At 42.0% G+C, this 6,892-nt stretch overlaps 1 protein-coding gene across 1 annotated transcript in view; it reads right to left on the minus strand.

Moving 5' to 3' along the window:
- Positions 1–6,892, minus strand: part of LOC306889112 (uncharacterized protein) — a 104,531-nt gene that overhangs the window by 9,544 nt on the left and 88,095 nt on the right. The gene's annotated exons all lie outside the window — the stretch shown is intronic.

Consider the following 6,892-nt stretch of genomic DNA (forward strand, 5'->3'; position numbering starts at 1 on the left):
CTGGAAGGATAGTACAAAAAAATACAGGAAAGCCCTAAAAACGTCTCGATCCGCCTACATTTCATCATTAATAGAAGAAAACCAAAATAACCCTAGGTTTTTATTTGATACAGTGGCTAAATTAACCAAAAATAAATTGTCAGCGACTTCTGATGCTGTATACCAGCATAGCAGTGATGATTTTATGAACTATTTCACAAATAAAATCCAAGATATTCGAGAGAAAATTATAACTATGCAACCAGATGCGAAACCCGCTGAACAAACGACTTACTACAGCACCCCTAAGGAGAAATTATGTTTATTTTCTACTATAGATCACGATGAACTATCGAAAATCATTAGATCATCTAAATCGACTACATGCATGCTAGACCCTATACCTACAAATCTTCTGAAAGAGATGCTCCCAGAAATTATAGATCCTCTACTTAGCATTATTAACTCATCTCTGACATTAGGACATGTGCCTAAAGCATATAAAGTGGCTGTTATAAGGCCCCTTGTCAAAAAACCCCATCTGGACCCTGGAGAACTAGTTAACTATAGACCTATTTCGAATCTACCTTTCTTATCTAAGGTTCTGGAAAAAGTAGTCTCAACTCAAATATGCTCCTTCCTCCAAAGGAATGAGATTAATGAAGATTTCCAGTCTGGATTTAGAGCACATCACAGTACAGAGACTGCTCTGATTAGAGTTACAAATGATCTGCTTATGGCGTCCGACCGAGGTTGTATCTCCTTATTGGTGCTGCTAGATCTTAGTGCTGCATTCGACACCATTGACCACAGCATGCTCCTACATAGACTTGAAAATGATGTCGGTATTAAGGAAATAGCTTTGAAATGGCTTAGATCTTATTTATGCGACCGTTTCCAATATGTAAAAATAAACAATGAGGTATCACGCAAATCGCAAGTCCAGTACGGTGTACCACAGGGCTCAGTACTAGGGCCTATGCTCTTCGCATTATACATGTTACCCCTAGGAGATATAATAAAGCGACACGGAATAAGCTTTCACTGCTATGCTGATGATACGCAACTTTATATTTCCTCGAAGCCTCACGAAACACAGCAATTCCATCGAATAGTGGAATGCATTGTCGATATAAAAAAGTGGATGAGTAGCAATTTTTTATTACTGAACTCGGACAAAACTGAAGTGTTACTTATCGGACCGAAAACCGCCCTACGTAACAACCAAGAATACTGCTTAACTATTGATGGATGTTCCATAAAACCCTCATCTTCAGCTAAGAATCTTGGCTTTATATTCGATAGTACTCTGTCATTTGAGAACCAGGTCGCCAACACCTGTAAGATTGCGTTTTTCCATCTTAAAAATATATCTAAATTACGTCATATGCTGTCATCATCAGATGCGGAGAAGCTTATACATGCCTTTATGACATCAAGACTAGATTACTGTAATGCACTATTAGGTGGTTGCCCTGCAGGCCTATTACAAAAACTCCAACTGGTCCAAAATGCGGCAGCTCGAGTTCTTACACGTACAAAAAAGTATGAGCATATTAGCCCGGTTCTGTCAACCTTGCACTGGTTACCTATTAAGTATCGCATAAATTTTAAAATCTTGCTTATTACCTATAAAGCCTTGCATGGTTTAGCTCCTCACTACTTGAGAGAACTTCTTACGTATTATAGTCCATCACGCGCACTACGCTCTCAGGCGTCAGGTCAGTTGGTAATACCTAGAATTTCAAAATCAAGTGCAGGCGGCAGATCCTTTTCTTATCTAGCGCCTAAACTTTGGAACAGTCTTCCCTGCAATGTCCGGGAGGCGGACACACTCTGTCAGTTTAAATCTAGACTAAAGACGCATCTTTTTAATCTTGCATACACTAGATTATCATAATACATGTATTTCAAAGATCTAGGCTGCACTAGTTAGATCAACCGGAACCAGGGACACTTCCAATAACAACTGATGCATTTGTTGCATCAAAGAGTGCAGAACAGTACTCTACTCTCAGCCAGTCTTGTCTCATTGTTCCAAGGTTCCAAGAGCGGAGCGGGCAGGGCGCAATCCATTCCTAGACCTGACAAATGCTGGACGAAGGAAGTGACGTCCCTACAAAACTTCAGCCACTATTAGATTATTAATGATAATTTTAAATCTAATTTTTTTTTATTTTCGCCTTGTTGTGCAAGCACTGTTGAGCTTGTGCAGAGGCTGCAGTTTTTGCCAGAGGGGAACTGGAATCCCCTGGTTAGGCCTGGTTTCCCTCCGAGGTTTTTTTTCTCCTCCAATGGAGTTTTGGGTTCCTCGCCACCGTTTGCATACTGTTTTGCACTGTTTTGCCTGGCCGGGGGGGCTGCTAGAATTTGGTTGTCTTATTTAATTAACACTGCATATAGGAATTTATTGTGTGTCTGATATTTGATCTGTGTTTTGAATTCCATAACCTTTTATGTTTTACTTATAGTCATTTTTTTCTTGTACAGCTGCTTTGTAACAATGAAAATTGTAAAAAGCGCTATATAAATAAAGCTGACTTGACTTGACTTGACCGTCTCCTATTCATGCTTACAGTATAAGATATTATCTGACCACGTAAATACGCTTTCATTGCCTCCCACAGGTTAGAGTGGCTCGTGTCTGGTGATTGGTTTGTTTCTAAAAAGAAGTCAATTTGGGCGGATATGAAGTTAACAAAATCTTCATCAGACAAAAGACGTGGGTTAAGTCTCCAGTTGCGTTGTGGAGGCTCGTTGTCTGGAAAGCAAAGCACCATTGTTACTGGGCTATGGTCAGAGATAACGATACCATCATATTCACTAGACCTCAACAGGGGGAGAAGTTTCTTGTCCAGCAAAAAATAGTCTATCCTGGAATACGAGTTATGTGCTGGAGAAAAGAAAGAATACTGTCTAGAAGCAGGGTTTCTATATCTCCACGCATCGATCACCCCATACGCTTGGAGAAAAGCATTAATGGTCTCTGCTGATTTACTAAGTGTTCTCGGTATGGCTCTAGAACGGTCCATAGTGGGATCTAGAACACAGTTTAAGTCTCCCCCGAGGAGCAATTGGTGACTGTGTAATTCTGGAAGGAGTGAGAAAAAGTCAGTGAAAAATTTAGCATTATCCCAGTTCGGCGCATAGACGCAGGCCATTACTACCGGTAAATTAAATAAATGTCCTTGAACAATAATAAACCGACCATCTTTATCTTGGATCGTCTTTGTCTGTATAAAATGCACTTCACTATGGACGAGAATGGCCGCACCACGGCATTTTACGTTAAATTTGGAGTGGAAAACCTGGGAAAAGCCCCCTCTCGAGTCTGGAGTGGTCCTTATCAAGCAGGTGTGTCTCAGTCAAGAATGCTATGTCTGTTTGCAGCTTTGATAAATGGGAGAACACCCTACTTCGCTTTACTGGATGGTTAAGCCCTTTAGTATTCCAGTTCGTAAATTTAGTGTTTGCCCGCCCCGCACCGCTAAAATTAGGGGTCGCCATATTCTTGTATCTGAAATGGCCTGATAGTAACCTGAACAACCCGATCACAAATCCCTTTCACATGTAACAGATCCCTGTTTAGACATTGTGCAATTAAAACCAATACTACAAAACATGAAAACAACAACAGAAACAACCAAAAATACATAAACACGAAATCAAACACATCATTCATAAAACCCCATTGCTGGCCTCTCCCCAAACGAAAGGCTGCATACTCCACCAGTCGTACATTACCGCACAACATAAAGCTTACCTCGTGAGACGGAGTCCCACCAAAACTATATTAAAGACAGAATAACATGTTGCAGCTAATCCTTATTATGATCAAAAATAGTACACACTCAATAAATGTTCACTCTAGCACCTTATCTATATTCCCCCTTATGTAAGTAACCTTAACCAACTTAAACAAAAGTCAGGCATTAACAGGGCCCGACATTTCCACAAGAAAATCCAGTACAAAATTAAATATATACTGGTGCCTACTGAACACAATAGAACAACATTATGTTATGCGTTATCAAGGTCAAATTAGCCCAAAGCCGAAAATTTGTTATTGTTTTGCGTTGTTACTGACGGTCTTTAGGTGGTGATTGTATATGTAAAAATCCCCTTTACTTACACCAAGTCTTTATCGGGATGTTAGTCAAACATACCTCTGTACACAAGATTTAAGAAACCACGGAAAGAACGTCAATCTGCGCTGTCACCTCTTCAGGTTGTGCGCTTCAGGTTTTTCATTATGAAGTCCTTGGCCTGTTTTGGGTCTTTAAAGCTTGTGCGTACCCCATCTGATGTCGTTATCCTAAGCTCCGCTGGGTACCACAGGCCGTAGCGGATTCCCTCACAACTCCGTAGCAAGCCCCGCACTTCATTGAACTCTGCTCGCTGCTTGGACACAGCCTGTGTGTAGTCTGGTTGGATGCGGATCTTATCACCGTCCCCCGTAGCTAGTTGTTTCATCTGCCCAGCTTTCCTTAGTATTTCCTCCTTCTCCTGGTAATAATGGCATCTGATGACGAAACCTCTCGGCGGGTCACTGTTACCCGGTCTCACCCGCAGCGTACGGTGTGCCCGGTCCAGTAAAGGGGGCCTATCGAGACCAAGAGTCTCCTTCAGGCACTGAGATATGAAATCCGTCACACGCTTCCCGTCTTCCCGTCTTTCCGGTAATACGCAGGTTGTTACGACGCGACCGTGCCTCCAAGTCCTCATTTCGAGCTTTCTGGGTAGCGAGCTCCTTCCGCACATTAGCCATGTCCCGCTCCAGAGCAGCGATCAGATCGGAATGACCGTCGGCTGCAGACTCGAGGGCAAGCACCCGTTTATCTAAGGCCTCGCTCTTGGCGTTAGCATTATCGTTGGCTAGTTTAATTTCTGCTCTCAGCTGGTCCACCTGGTTCCGAATTTCAGCGGATTGTGCCTCTGCTTTGGTGAGCAATTCAGTCCTCAGCTCGGCGATTGCTAGCAGGATGGCCTCATGTCCGGGTCCGCGTGCAGGTATAACGTTGGGAACAGCATTCGGTGTATCGCTAGCCTTTGGGCTAGCCCTGGAGCTAACAGGTGCTTTCCGGGTGGTTTTAGACATTTTCGTCTAGCGTAAATTCCAAATGTCAAGCCTGGTGCGACGCCTTGGTTTCAATAATGAGCGTGACTCAAGGTATTTACATTAAATTGCTGCTTCTATGTTTCTTAATAGTGTTGGCGAGGAGCTCAGTAAAGACACATCCTCACATGGCACCGCTCAGACCGGACCAGTCTGACAAGGTAAATTAAAGAAAGCACCTCTTGTTCCTTCTGAGTCCAAAATTTCAACTCCATTGTGATCTGTCAGAATCAGTTGGGCATTGCTTCCTATGGCTTCTCTTACTTTGGCAGTTATGCTGGGGACAGTTGCCTCCTGCTCAGTGAATCTTACTACCACCATTCTGCTGTTCACAAGCTTACCAGCTTGTAACTCTCCCAGTGGCGGATCTAGGGTTTTTTAAAGACAGGGGCCACAGTTTACAGAGAGGGCCAGCTATAATTTACAATAATTTTTCATTATTTAGTTACTGCTGGCACAAGCATATTTCTGTAATGACACACTGGATATGCAGGTTTACTGATGATAAACTAAGATGAGTACGGACCAATATGTAAGCAGACAACACAACCGTCAAAGGAATAGTTCACCCAAAAATGAAGATTGTATCATCATTTACTCACCCTCTTGTCATTTCAAACCTGTATGACTTTTCCTTTCACAACAGGCCAGTCTTTATAATTCACATGAGAAAACACTCGTGGAGTAACAGAAAGTCTAATATAACAGAAAATATACAGGAGTGACAGGACATTTTTATAATACACTGAGAAACAGATAAGTCCTATATTAAAAAAGAACAATCCTTCGGTTTTTGTGACTGACGCTGAAACGTTTGACAAATTCATTCATATCAAGTGACTTTGCCCTCCTGGATTCAATGCTCAATACTCCAAGGTGATTCAAGCGGTAATCCCCCATTGTTGTTCTCAGGTGGTTTTTAATTAAGCTAAGAGCTGAAAAGCTTCGTTCACATGAGGCACTGCTGACTGGTATTACAACAGCAATCTTGCCGAGCCTAAAAAGCTCATGAAACACCTCCTTAAATGGTTCTATAAAATGTACAAACTCAATGAGAGTTCTCAGCTTCTTCATGCCACTACTTTCTTTCCTCTCCAACACCCTCTTGATTTGATGCAACTCATGTGCAGAATCAAAAATCTTAGCAAAACCCAACAGATCTTCATTTAAAAAGGTGCTACTTTGTGGATGAAGGGATTGGATTCCTTTCATTATTTTACAATTTGGTTTAGAGAAACGTCTTTTGAGTTCACCCATCATGAAGTCAAGCACTGGATAAAACGCATGTTTCTGAAAGCTTTCCTTATCATGATGATCTATTCTGCGCTCACCAGTTGGTGTAGTGACTAAGTATCCACTTAGCCTTTTGTTGCTCACTGACTGCCTTTTATCAGCCTTTTCCATAGTGACATCACAATTCACAGCAATTTTCTCAATCTCTGCCCATACTAAATTAAAAAAAGCATCAGTCCTATAATGCTGCAAAGTGTCAAGTAATGCATCCACAAGACTCACCGCTGCTGCTAGGTCCAATGAGGGGGACTGCAGCATGTCAGACAAGAACTTGGACTGGCCCAGTACTTTACTATAAGTTACCAGAAGCCCAATGAAATTTAAGTCAATTTGGCCTAGTAAACCACGAGCATCAACTGCTCGATCCCCATTACGCTCCAGTCCAATCTCCTGAAGCAAACGAACTACTGCAGGGAGTCTATCTAACAGGTTGTGACATGCTGCATACCTGCAAGCCCACCTAGTATCACTTAGTCTTGGAATTTCACGAGAATGGCCACCATA

Source organism: Barbatula barbatula (assembly GCF_947034865.1).
Source record: "Barbatula barbatula genome assembly, chromosome: 24".
Taxonomy (NCBI): Eukaryota; Metazoa; Chordata; class Actinopteri; order Cypriniformes; family Nemacheilidae; genus Barbatula; species Barbatula barbatula.